Raw genomic sequence first — 15110 nt, forward strand, 5'->3', positions numbered from 1 at the left:
TCTATGGGCAAAGTCCCACTACTATGTCATACCACCACTGTCAGACAAATAGCTGTGTGCTATTACAACAGCTATATGGGGAAAGTCCAGTAACACCAGTGTGCCACAATGACAGACAGCAATGCAGACCTGCTGTAGTATATCTTCCCTGCAGGCATCATACCTTTCCACTACACAGATGTTTGCAGAATGTGAACATGTGGCTCAAAGATGTGGCCCTTGTGGCACAAATGTGGATGTCTGACAAACGGATGGCCAATCATTGATGGTTGTTATCAGAATATAAAGAATCTGGCTGCCAAATGCCTGACCTCTCAGAAAACACTTTTGCTACAGTAATCTCTGTTAGCCTATTCATTGTCTTACTTTGTATGGCTAAAATGTACAGTCTGTCACTCAGTTGTGCCTGTGTCCCCCCACTAATAATCGCTATGACCTGAATTCCTGATGTAAGGGGTTGACAGGTATGTTACCCATAGCTCTCAAGCAGTGAGGTGTGAATGTCATCAAAACAGTTACCTAGCCAGAGTACATCAGGGACAGTTAGGGACACCTTTACAATGTCTGAACTATTTCTGTGTGACATTGACAGACTAAGAGGAGGTGAATTCCAGTACATTTTTTGATATTATGGCTGTGTACACCATTACTTACTGTAAGTATATCTAAATCATACTCCACTAGCTTTTCTACAGGAGCTGACCATTGTAGGAGGGAGTGACAGTGGCAGAGCTGTGATTTGATTCAAAGCAGGTACATTTGAGAGGCATGCCTGTAGATGTTGGACAGCAGAGTATCACTAACATGTCAATGACATAGATGTACTACAGGCCTACTGTTGTAATCCCTTTTTCCCATACCTCCATCCTCCCATCTGTATCCCATTATATGGGCACATGTATTATATATCTGGTAGAGTGAAGTAACCCTTTTTTGACCAGATCCTCTGAAAACAGCTTGCTAAACCATAGTGTGTCTAAGTAAAGTAGCATACAGACCTATTCCCCATAGGCGGTTGATTGTCTTTTGTAGGTAATGTTTATTAACAGGTAATTACCTGCTTACCATTCTGTGGCTCACACTTGATAACTGCACCCAAAACAGGTGAGATGAACTTTCATTAGCCAATGACGTGGCACCACAGTGCAATATTTAAGGCCTTCATGTAGGCCTTGGCCTCTTTCTTATTCTTTAAAATGGACATTAGTGAGGTGTGGAGACTTTAGCATCACAGAGGATAGGTACAAATAATGTCCACTGTTGAGATTTATGAGGTTTTTCCACAGTTTTACATGGCCATTGTCTCATGACATTGTGATTATCTGGCAGTTCAGCAGTAAACATTGTGGGCTGAGGTCAGTAAGGAGAGAGAGACATGTGAATGTCAGAAGTCATACCCATCAGACTATGCATGCTGATGCAGTAGCTGCCATTCTATCATGTCACTATCTTTATAGGGGCAAACTGTGAAACATGTCCCTGTCGCTGGACCTTTGCCCCCCCCACCCCACCCTTTATGATTGGTTGTGTCTGGATCCCTTGATCTAGGGGGTTGTGAGTTATGGTAGGTCTGTAGCAGCTAGCTTAACATACAGTTGCATATGTTCCAGGCTGCAGCTGCTGCTGTAGCCTAGGACACATAGGGGGAGTATGAACTCTTTGGAGGACAGCAAGCTGTATGTTTAACTGAGGCAGCAGTGTCAGCTGTTTCACCGCAGCAGAGCCAGGGTAAGGGTACCCTTTACAGTCCATTTGAGGCATGTGCATAAGGTATACCAGTTATGTAACAGTGCCAATCACAGAGTAGTAGGTGGCATATAGTTTGACTATACAAATATGTGCAGTGTGTCCCTACCTACAGGCCTTTGACTTGCAAACATGGGTAGCAGTTAATGCAGTAGCAGCAACCTGTGTGGGTTAAAATTGCATGACTCAGTTATTACTTGCTGTGTTAACAAGAATGTAATTGATGTACAACACCCTGGAGTCAAACCCAGGACTGTGGATGCAAGGTATACTACATACAAGAAATTAAACAGACAGAGCTACTGAGACAATGCTGTAGCATGTGTATTTGCTAGATATATGTGCATATATGCAGTCTGTGACACATGTCTGCATCCATAATTATGTGCATGACTTTCAAAGGCAGTTGTTGTGCAGCAGGGTCCCAACTGTACACATGTACTTTGCCATTGCTACCTTAGCATGTATGTTTAAAGATGTTGCTGATAAAAGGGAGCAATTACCTGCTATCATACCTGTCAACCTCTTAGAGCAAGAAATCTGGACAAAGCCATAAATAAAAGTGGGACAAAGGCCCAAAAATAGGGACAATCTATAAATATTGCTTTTACAGACTTAGAATGTTGATAGATTAACATGTTTTGCATTAGCATGTATTTTCTGAAGGGTATGAAGTGTGAAACTGAAATGTCTGCTGTGATTTCCTAACCTCAGTCTTTAATGACTTGCCACTACTTTGCCAGAAAAATATGATTTTATGAAAACTGGGCCAAAAATAGGGGGCAAAACTCTAGACATTCTGCAACAATCTCTACAGTTGACAGGTATGACTGCTATCCCAGGCCTCACATGCATCCATTATTCTTTATTTGGCTGTGCACTGGTGTAGTGTTTGCGTCACAGTCCCAGGTACACTCCCATTTTTCCCATTATATGTACTTGCAGTCTGTCAGTGGCAACCTGTATATTTTGCTGTAAACAGTCATCTTAATTCAGAGCTGAGTGGTGTAGTGGACTAATACACTATGCTGTAGTTGACAGGGGCCTGGGTTCGGGCTGTGGTAGGGATGATTATTTGGCAGATATGAGAAACACATAAGATTATTAAGGTGCATTTAAGTGGGTTTGCATGGCAAACTGCTTAGCTCTGTGCAAACCCACACTAAAATTTAAAAAAGAAAAAAAAAGGGGGTGACAGGACAGTGGTGTAATGGGGGCAAACAGGGGTAAAAACATACTGAAAGGGAGGTAGGGTTGTGCAGGAAGGGTGTAGGAAAGGACCATAGCTTTCCGTTTATTGTACAGAAAGAACTGTGCAGTTTTAAGAGACTTTGTACATGAATTTGGACCCTCAAAACCCAGAGAGAGGGGTGGACACAACATAAATGTCTTGTCAACCCATTTGGACTTAACTAGTTGTGTCCAGTGGACACATTTGCAAAATGGAGAGTTATATATGGGGCAATTTTTTTTTTTTTTTTTTTTTTTGTGGGACAGGTGCCCACTTTTTTTTTTAAGGAGAGAGTGGAATGTTGGGAAAGAGATGTAAGTACATGTGAGGAGGAAAGTTGAGTAAGAGAGATTGCATTTGCAGACAGACAAGACAGACAAGACAGCATACAGGGCAGTGTGTAACACATGAGGGGGTAAGCACCTTGGACGGGGAGGATTTTGAGGAATCAGAGAGATATGTGCCCCCAGATGGCAGCAGAGTGACTGAGCTCCCCACCCATGAGCAGTCAACACTGCTCCTTCACTGCCCCAAGGTTGGCTGTGCTGGAGGCTGGGCACCAAAGCCACCAGACTGTACCAGTTTGTTGAGTCTGCCCTCAATCTGGCGCAGGTGTTGTTCATAACTCCTATGCACAATCCTGTATACCATGGCCAGTAGTTGATCTTGGGCAACTATCTTACCTCTGCTACTGCTCCCAGTGGAGGACAGGCTCTCTCCCCTGAAGTAGTTCCACCCGAGAGTGGTACAGGGCCAGCACAGGGGGCACCACTGGCCTTGGGTCCCAGATATGCTGGTACCCAGTGCCATGGCCAGCTGATGTAGGATAGGTGGATCAGCAGGAACTGGCTTACCCTGTCGTGCTGTGGTGATAGAGGTATAGCAATGTGCATAGGTTAGTTATGAACAAAATATTTTGTTAGGTATAACAGCATGCCAGAACACTGGAAATAACCCATTACCATATCAATGCATATTATATGGAACACAACACTAAATAAGATAACAGTCAGTATATTAACAGCATATCAGTAACAGTTATGGCATAAGGCCAGCAACATAGGTAATTCAACAGGATATGTTAATATGCAACCGTTGTAATACATAACAATAATAAAACACATGTCCCAAAATAAAGTTTAGAGGACAACATATGTTAATAGTAAACCATAACCAATGTATAACAATAATAAATTTAGATGAAGATAAGGGGTGGGGAGAGAGAGAAATACAGTCCATTAATACCAGTATAGACTGTACAGTTTACAACAGTACTGCTATATACTCTACAGGTCTGTCCTTCCTTTATGTGTAACAGTGCCCTATAATTGCTGTAGCATGTACAAACCACTCAAGCTATCCGCATAGGACAGTATGGGCCATGCAGTAACACCTGCAAGTACAGAACTACAGAAAACACTTACACATTGCGTGGACCTATATAATTACCAAGCTGTACTGTGGACTGATATAGCGTGACTGTGCTATTGACATAATCATGATGATGGTATATCTGTGACAGAGGGATTACGCAACAATAATTACAGTACATAACAGTGTGACACTTCAGAAACATGCATGCGAACATGAACAGTACAGAGAGTGAACAACTATCATGGTATCCTTGGCAGGCATGAGGATAGACCTTCATCAAACTTTCACAGACACTCCAGGCATACAGCCATACCAATATTGCACATTTTATTTATTTTATTTTATTTTATTACTATTGTACTTTTTGCTGCGATTTTATGCAGTCTTATCACATTTCTGATCAGTGCTGTTAACAGTCTGTTACATCTGAACACACAAATTATTTACTCATAATAAGGGCTACTTCACCCATTTACTTGTATTTCCTCTGGAGAGAACATCTGTCAGCAATATGTAACTGATTCAGTAATATCTATTACTACTTAGCACTGGATTCGAACCCTAGTCTGTGTATGGCAAAATGCACTTCAGACAAAGCATCTAACAAACTGAGCTACTGCTGACTACTGACTGACTTATATTGCCTAGAGCTCACGTGGAAACAAAATATTACCTGGTAATACTACTACAGTTTTATATTAGGCTACAGTGACAGTTGAAAACACATGCATGAGATTCATGCATGACAGAGATACTAGGTAAACTATACATTACTACATAGAATGCAGGTGTACAAAATATACTATTAGTGGGTGGAAATATCTGTGAAGTCAACAAACCATATCAGATTATTGGGTTGGTTACTTCACCTATATACAATTGCCGATAGTATATTTGCAGTCTATAGTTATTACACTGTCATACTTGCCGGCAGCACCGTACCTTGGAGCATGAATTCATATAGCTGAAATGCAATGGTTAGCACAAGACAATCCTGATATACACACTATACCTTGGGTATTCATGCTATTGCTTCAGATGTAAGTGCAGAACAGGTGTCATAATGCATTTCTTGTACTACAGCTCTAAATCTACAACTATTGCATAACACTCTGTATTAGGTATACTTTGAGGCAGTTAGTGGTATTCTTTGTGCTATTTCAGAGCAGATGTCATAATCAATTTCATGAAAAACTGCCCTACTTCCACACATATTGCACAATACAATTTTATTAGGGGTGCCTTCATCCAATTAATCGTATAGTTTCGAGTCTTTATTGCACAACAGTTGATATAATGCAGGCATTGCAATACAGCTGTAATTCCACAATTATTGAATTAGAAACTTTATTTCATTTACATTATCTAGCAGTAGTCACTTATTGCAGTACAGGCCACATTCATTTCAATACACAAATCTTTACTGCATGTACCAATTGGCAGTTAATGTTTTACTCTTTCTTGCTTATTTGCCTATAGATCGCAAATTAATCTGTACTCACCACACTAATGGCTCAACCTGACCAAGTGCCCGGCATGCGCCTCTAGGTTGTGAGATCTCTCCTCTGCAGCTGTAGGGAGAGAAGCACACCATTATGCATACCTGTCTATCAAACATTCAGACTAGGTATTGGTAAAACAATGCTAGCAGTACTTACAAACTTATGGGGCATTCCCAGCCCAAGCTTCCCAGATTCGGGTGTCTAAAAGATCCCCCTTCCAATGTTTCAGGTCATCATAATGGGGACGGACCTGCTCACCTGTGTAGGGGATACCTGTATCACTGGTGAGATTGTGTGCCAGCCATTCCCAGGCCTCTACCTTGCACTCTGAGCCCTGGAACTGCCCCTACAGCAGCCAATCCTCATGGTCTTCATCAAGAGTCCAACCATGACGCTGGACTCCAGAATGCCCCACTTCTACTGCCAGAAGCATGCACCCTCTCCAATGCCTGCCATAGTTCCTGCACAGTTCAAACTCCAACTGGTTATGCTGTATTCCCATCTGTTGTGCTTAATATAGCCTGGTTTCCCAGCCTTACACACCACTGGGCAATTTTTAAAAATGTGGCGCGTTGCTTGCCACCACTCAAACAGTGCTTAGCAGTGCACAAGCCAGCTAAGCACAGCCAAGGAATGCAAAGCACAGCCAAGCAGTGCCTAAAAAGAGATTATTTAAGCAGTGCTTAACTGGTCTGAGCAAGTCTTAGCAGAGCTTAGCTGAGCTCAGCTGATCATGATTTAAAAATAACTGGCATAATTTATATTTCGAAAATAATTGCTTAATTTTCCTTCCATGTATTCAAACCCCACACCTACTGCACATAAGGCTATAACTCTATCCACTTAGCTATGTGGAAAGGTGTTATACTTTTACATATACCTCTGAGTCAAGTTTAAGTACTGCTAAGCAATGTGCCACTCTGCACAAACTTGCTAAGCTATGCTTAAACTTAACGTTTAAATCAAAAATTAAATGCATTAGGTTTCTATTTTTAGATGTCTGGCATGTGTCAATTGCTGTGCTCCATGCCGTATAAACTTTAAAAAAAAAACATACAAAATGAAATACATCCTGCACTTGGACAGTGCAGGGGGTGTGCTACTCATCTGCGGGCACAGTTAGTGACACGCTTACTACACTGATTCAGTAATCATGTCCCACAGTTCTATCTCAGCAATGCGCCATCATTAATATGCATGGCGCTCTACCAAGGGGGAACCGCATATACTGACAAGTTAACTTTTGTGTAGGGTCTACACTATCTTTGTACGGAAATGTAGTTCCTGGGCAAAGCACTTAACAACATTGGTAATGACAAGGGTATAAAACTTAATGACCTGTTGGCCTAGGTAACCCAATGCACTGGTCTATATACCATAATAGATAAACCATGAGTTGTTAATATGTGAGAATGAAAAAGGATGTGATCTGTTTAAGCAAAACAAGACAAGCAAACACAAAAGAGGGTAAAAGATGAAAATTCTGATAAGCAGAGTAATTTCTGCTACCTCTTATGTCTGAATCATAGCATTGCACTACATGTCCCTAAAAATACAGATCCACAGACAAAGATAGAAAGTCTGCTGAGCTTTCACTTTGGAGTATCTTGTACATGAGTATGTGTTTTACTTGTACATCAATAAAAATCACTGGACTGAACAAATTCAACAGAGCAAAATCCACTTTACTGGCTACTTTTCAGGACACAGTAAACATCACTTTGCAAACACATCATGATATGAACTCAAAGCATATCTTTTTAGAACCTTTATATTCAAAGCAGAGGTTTAGGTTCCAACAGATAATAATAGAATCAGTTGGGATGTTACATAAATTAGTTAATGCATAATCCATAAGCCTTTACTTCCTGAGTTTCCCATCTATGGAGCATCACACCTCTCAGGTGTGCCTCATTATGAGGAATGTACCTCATTTGGGGTCTTCAAATGTTCATGTTTCTTGAAGGTCCACATAGAAAGGGTTTGTCACACATTCAGTTTTGGGACTATTTATAACTGATATCCATGATAAATAGAACTGAATCATATTAATTAATTAAAAGATCTTTTTTGTAGGTAAAACCATCATATTTAACCATCCTATGAGCCTCCTAGTTGTAAGCTGCTAGTGCTATGTATTCCACATTTTACCCATTCGTTCCACATTATGAGAAGTAATGTTCCACATTTAGGAGATGGAAAGGTAAATGCTATTAGACATGAGAAGAGCAAGTACAGATTGTTACACTGAATGACATTACGGCCCACTGCTTCTGCTATACCCTATCAGATATCAGTACTGAATTTGTACATGTAGAAAGTGAGATTGAAGAACAAGTAATGGGCTACTATGCCCCTGTCAGATATCACTAATGAATTTGTGCATGTAAAAAGCAAGATGGAATAACGGAAAACATTCAAAAGGTCGACTTTATATGTTTTATAGGGAGTATAATTTGGGCAATGAATAGGCATGTAGTATTCAACAATCTAAATGTGAAATCCTATTGGTAAAAAATTGTCACTGATATAAATGTCTTACTAGACATGTTCAGCACTGTTTTGGACACTATATATTTTAATAACACTTGGCTAAGCTTTGGAGCATCATACAAGATAAGTAGATTAAGACAAAATCAACACTCTTAAACTAACTGCATAAACGCAAAGCATTCTATCCCAGTACCACATCCCAATAACAGAAAAGCCATGAAGAAGAGATAAATGTGATGCAATTATAAAATTATGAAATATAATTTTGAATTCATCACCACAAAATAATATCAGTAAATCTCTTAAAAATATTCATAAACAAGCATGCAAAAAAATCTGTTATTTAGTGCCTTTTTCAATCTTTCTTTCACTAATGAAATGGTGCTGGTTTTAAGAATTCTGTGCTCATCAGTTAATGCCCTTAATTTCCTTAACCTCGTTTTGTTAACAACGATTCTGTTATTCTCCGATGAATCATATCGTTCCTTCTTGAAAAAAAAACTTTGCATTCTATAACTGATGTTATTGCTAACAGTTGTACTCTGAATTTAAATTTTAAGTCTAACTTCCTGTAGTAGATACGTTTGTGTACAACAAAAAAATGAACCACTGCAATACAAACACAGGAAACTTTTTATTAGGTAGAAGCATAATATCTGCAGCATTGCTAGATTTTTAATAAGACAGGGTTTGCTATCTCTTATCATTTGCTAACCACCCCATAGACTGTGTTTTAGGTTGTGTTGCCTTTATTCAGAATCAGAAGATGGCATGTTAATCACATCCTTAAACATACCTGGCTCTGTCTTCTGCAATATGAGTACCTATCTTTGCTCAGCAGGAGTTGATTTAACTTTAGTATTGTATACCATGTAGCATGATTTACAGTTAGCATGAATGCAAACTTCTGTGTTAGGATATTATTATGTAGGTATGTTATATGCAAACTGTGTAGCTGATGTGGTTTGACAAGTCTGGACTTGTACAGACCATGTTAATCAAGCAAAATGCCCAACCTGGGCTATCACAGAAATGTGATATCCTGAATTTTATGCATAAATATTGGTACTAAGCAAATTAAACTTAGTGGTAGGATGAGAAGAATGCCTAATGATCAGGTAGCGTTAGACAATATTATACAAACTTGCTATTTATTGGATTTCAGACAGATGTCAGCCATGTGGGAAAGACAAGCCATGTAAAATAGAGAGAAAAGGATATATCTATCAATAACCAGCAGCATGTAGTACCTGTGGACCTCAAGGTGCCATACAACACTATACATGGTTAGCAAACACCTGACAGTAACTACAGAGTGGAAAACATAGCTAGTTAATTAGTTAGAAAGTCATCATTGGTTAACTGGGTTGCTATACATGTGCTACAGGTATGAAGATTTTTTTCAGCTATGGCCAGGGTCAAGAAGGGAAAGAAAAATAAGAAAAATAAAAAAAAACAAAACAAGCCATACAAGGTTTATATATATATATATATATATATATATATATATATATATATATACACACACACACACACACACACACACACACACACACACACACACACACACACACACACAGAGACACACACACACACACACACACACACACACACACACACACACACACACACACTACATTCAAAAGTAAATAGAAAGAGAATACATAAGGTTGTTTGGTATAAGTTATTTATAAAGTAATTGAAAGAATTGATATGACTGCAGAATATTGGTATGAACTGGTAACAACTGGAAAAAAATGGAGTGAGACTGGAATGAATGTCTTTATCGGTTAATTACCCAGAACTGTGCTGAACAGGTGCCAGTCTCTCTTTATGTGCAATAAAGTCTGCAAACACTGCAGTTCAGTTAAGAATTATTTATTATATACAGTGAAGGTAGGTATCAACAATATCCAATTACTGCCTCCAATAAAAGGGCTGATAAACTGAAACAGTCTGTAATATTCTCGAATGCTGGATAACAGTGCTGATATTCCTTTCCTCCTGAATAATATTATTAATATTCTGGAATGCTGGATATTTGGCCTGACTTCTGCTATAGTGTATGTACTGCAAAGACTTTCTGCACATCAGTCCAATGAACTAATATAACTGTGTCTGAAGTATTTCCTAATAATATCAAAACCCTACGAATCTCTATGCACCTCTTTAGACTTGGTTCCCAAGCCTTGTACCATACAAACAAAATGTGTTTGTATTCAAATGTACTGAATATTCTATTCTGTTGTTATCAGTATTGTTTTTTTTAAACACCTTTATTAAATTATCACTTGTGACATAGGCACATTTACATTTATATAAAATCAATCAAACTGTATTAACAAGTTCATGTTTACAAGCATTAGACTTCACATATATTGTTATAGATAATATAACCTAAGCACTTTACATAAATTATTCAATTTCTGACCCTTTTTTTAAACAAGAAATATCTTATTAAATCATCACTTACTACATAGCCAATCATACATTTATATAAATGAAAACAATCCACCCAAAACAATCCTAGTTGTAAGCATTTTACATTACAAACCATGCTGACACACTCCCACCCCAGGATTCAAGAAAATCTGTATATGCTCCATGTAGAGTCTACATGGAATGTACCCATGTACACGGCCATGATCCCCCATCAGTAGGGCGCCATGCATATTAATCATGGTGCACTACCAAGGAAGAGCATAGTAACAGATATATTGAATTCATGTAGGCAGAAGTGTTGAGGCTGGTCAGATGTTATGTACATGGTGAAGATCCCTGTAATGTTCCCTGCTGCAGCTGAAATGTGCTGTGAGTTAATAGTTTGTGTTTTAAATATCTATTTTGTTGAATTATTTTTTTTTTACTTAATGTCCTTTTGCGAGGCCCAGTGTGGAGCTCAGCAATGCCAAACAGCACTCATACATAGACAGCTGACACCTGCCAGAAATCTAAAAATCGAAACCGGATGTAATTAATTATTTGTTTCTGGTTTTGTTTAAGCCCATTTGCACAGCATGATGGAGTGCTTAGCAGGTAGATTAGAACCATATGTGAAGGTATATCAGCTTGTGTACTATCCAAGTAGCTAAATGGTAGCGTGACAGCCTAAAGCTTCATAGGTCCTGGGTTCAAGTCCCTAACAGACATACGATTTATTTAATGTAATCTTAATTTTTATTTAATTAAAAAATATAACTTATACATTTGGAAAAACAGACACTTTTGTTTGCTTGTTGCTGATTTCACTAAAACCTCAGTAGTGCGAATTTCCCCAGTGCTCAGTTCCGCGTAGCTGGTTTGCTCAATGCTAAGCACTACAGTACGTTTTTGAATGTTGCTGAATGATGTGTAAGGGTGGGAAAACAGCCTATATTAAGGGCAATAAGTGGTAATTCTGCAGCATTTGTTGGAGTCCATCTAACTGACAGTATGCCAGGTAGTGTTGGAGAGGGTGCACGCTTTTGGGTGCAGAGATGGGGTGTGCAGGAGTCCAAGGTTTTTGTTGGACTCCTGATATGCAGTTATGAGCCTAGGCTGCTGAAGGGTGATTACCAGGACTCAGAATGCGAGGCTGGGGCCTGGGATTGGTTGGCCAGGAACCTTACCAGTGCTACTAATGTCCCCTGCACTGGTGAGCAGTGTCATCACCACTATGATGACCTGAACTGTAGAAAAAGGGGAACTTTGGACACCTGCATCCAAGAGGCGAGGGCTGGGCATTCTCCAGACATATGTAAGTATTTCCTCTAGTAGTTTACTAAAATGCAAGCTAAATCTGTGCAAAACTGGTATGCATAATGGTGTGCTTCTTTCCCAACAGCTGCAGCTGAGAGAGCTCACAACATCCAGTCCCATGTCAGGCACCTGGCCACATTGCACCATGAATGTGGTAAGTATGGATATATTATGCTCACTGTAGTACAATAAAGAATAAAAAACTGTACTGCAGTAAAGAATAAACAATACAAACTGTAGTGCAATAAATGCCAATTAGAAGTGTAGTGCAATAAATGAACAATAGCAACTGTATTCAAATAAACACTAAAAATTACCAATAACAGTAAGCAAAAAGGTGTACAGCAGGATTAGGGTGTCATAACATAATTGCACTAGAGCTCTATGCATTGCATGTGTACGATATGGTTGCTGCAGTCAAGTGTAAAACTGTAATAGCTGTAGAATGCAAAAGTAATGACCTGGAAAATGTATTGCTCAACTCATAGTATGGTTCAAGGTTGTCTCCAGCCCAATTTCAGTTACATAATGCTCTCTTTTCCTCCTACTCCAGGAACAAAAGGTAAATGGGTGAGGTAGCCCACTTTATTGGCAGATATTGTGTGTAGATTTCACAGATAATAAACAGCAGTACCAATAAAGTGTTAAACAGCATTATATTTTCCTAAATAAATCTGTCTTAATTGCATTATGGCGGTATTCATTACATGTCTGTTCTAAGTTGCTCCAGTCAATTGTTGCATTATTTGCAGATGTCCCCTGCAGTTACAGCTTTTAGGTTCTACTCCCATGCCTGCCAACTAAGGCATGATGGCTGTAGAGTTTACTTACTGTACGCAAACATGCCTCTCAACTGTCACAATTTTTTCTAATGTAATTACAACTGCCTAATCTGTCTGTTCCATGATTACTACATAAATGATTGCCTGGAATGCAATATACTTTCAAATCCATTTACAGAACACCTTGGTAGTTATGTCCACATTATGTGAAACATTTCTGTGTAGTTGTGTACCTGCATTTTTTAGTGCTTTGCCCATACTGTCTCATGCTAACAGCTTGAGAGGTATGCACATGCTACATCAGCTATAGAAGAATTGTACTCACTGTACTTACAACTGACACTGTACATCTGTAGAAGTATGTATTAGTACTCTTAGTAATATTTCCTGTGAGGTAACTAATGGTATGTTTTTTTCCCTCTCCCCACCCTTTATCTTCTTTAATTTATTATTGTTATTCATTGTTATGATTTGTTATGATTTAATATTAACATATTTTGTTAAACTAACTGTTTTATTGGCCTTATGATTTAATTCATACTGGTCTCTGACACACAACTAGTAGTATTCTCCACCTGTTTGACTAGGTGTTTTTTTCGTCCCCTTAATCCAAACAATTTTGTACACGACTAATTCCCACCATCATGGTACCTATGAATAAAAGCTCTCCATTGCCTGACTTGACCTCTATAAGCAATGGGATATATCAATAGAATTTCAACTAATGTATCTCTAATAAATTATGTTAAAGTATTTGTATGTATGATTCTGTCTCTGTATGTGAACCTCATGTTTTTATATTTGCATTAGGTAGTGTATTACTTATCTGTATATACTTTTATCTGTATTCTTTCTGTGGAGTTTTTCTCCCCGGCCTCCGCTGAAAATGGACATGACATGAGCTCTGACCATCCCGGTCAACAAATGTAAAATAAATAAATAAAATAAACATACTTACTGTTATGTTACTTAATGTTGTGTTACACATAATATACCTTAATATATATATTTGCATTAATAAATATGTTCCATTCTGTTAATACTAACATTGGTTTGGTTATTACTAACTTTAATTTATTGTTATAACCACTTTATTACAATGGTTCAAGGTCGGCCAGGTCCTCGTGATCCACCTACCTTGCCTCCCCGGCCATGGTACCGGGTCCCAGCATGTCTGGGACCCAGACTGGTGCACCTTCTTCTGCCCCTGCACTACTTGTGGCGTCGGGCAGTATCACCCCATGGGATGGGGATGGGCACCCCTCTGGAAGTGATGGTGGAGGGGTAGTTGCCACCTGTGATGAACTAAAGCAAATAAAACTCCACAGATGAAGAAACTTGGTTCAAAGAAGCCAATGTGTGTCAAACTAAAGTGAATAATGAATCAAATAGCTTGTAAATGTTCAACAACTTTTAATCCATAGAATAGTAAAAAATCCATCAAGCGCTTTCGCCTGGTACCTACCAGGCTTTGTCAAGATAAAAAACAATGTAAAACTGAATTATTATATACCACTTGGAATTAACAATATAATTGATTCATTTGCAGTTGCGATTACTGTGGTTACAAATTTAAAGCACCAGTGTCCTTCATAGCACCAATTCTACCAACAGGCTAGTGAATTCTATGTACAATTAAAAAGTTAAATTATTTTATCTAAAAATGCATTTAAAATATATATATTTATGTATATACAAATAAGTTATATGTATAAAATATATAAATAAATAAATAAATATATTCACTTGTCACATTAAACTCGTGCAGCAAATAAAATTCGTAAATAATATTCATAAGCATTTTTTGTAATGTCAATATATAATATTAAATGCATAAACATTAAACCATATTTAATTGTAAAAAATTGAGGTAGTATTGAGCCTTTGAGTGTCAAAACAATAAGATACAATAAAAGTAAAAAATTCTCAATCTAATAAAATAAAAGCCCAAAAAGTAATGTATAACAAACTCATAATTTCTCTCTATTTAATTTTAAAACACTGGCTATGCTGGTACTATCGTTCAAACCTGGAATTTTCATAGCATTTAGTTTTAGTTGCCATATCAATTCTTTGTTTTCCAAACGAGTCTCCCAGTCACCCCCTCTGGGGTCCTGAGTGACTTGTTCTAATACTAGAAATTTTAAATTCATGTTACTACATACCAAAGAATGTTTATAAAAGGCGTTGGTATCTTTCTTCTTTGAAATCTCATATAGATGCTCATATATCCTTTTTCTTAAT

The sequence above is a fragment of the Protopterus annectens genome, chromosome 10.part0, assembly GCF_019279795.1.
Source record: "Protopterus annectens isolate FY-2018-M chromosome 10.part0, PAN1.0, whole genome shotgun sequence".
Taxonomy (NCBI): Eukaryota; Metazoa; Chordata; order Ceratodontiformes; family Protopteridae; genus Protopterus; species Protopterus annectens.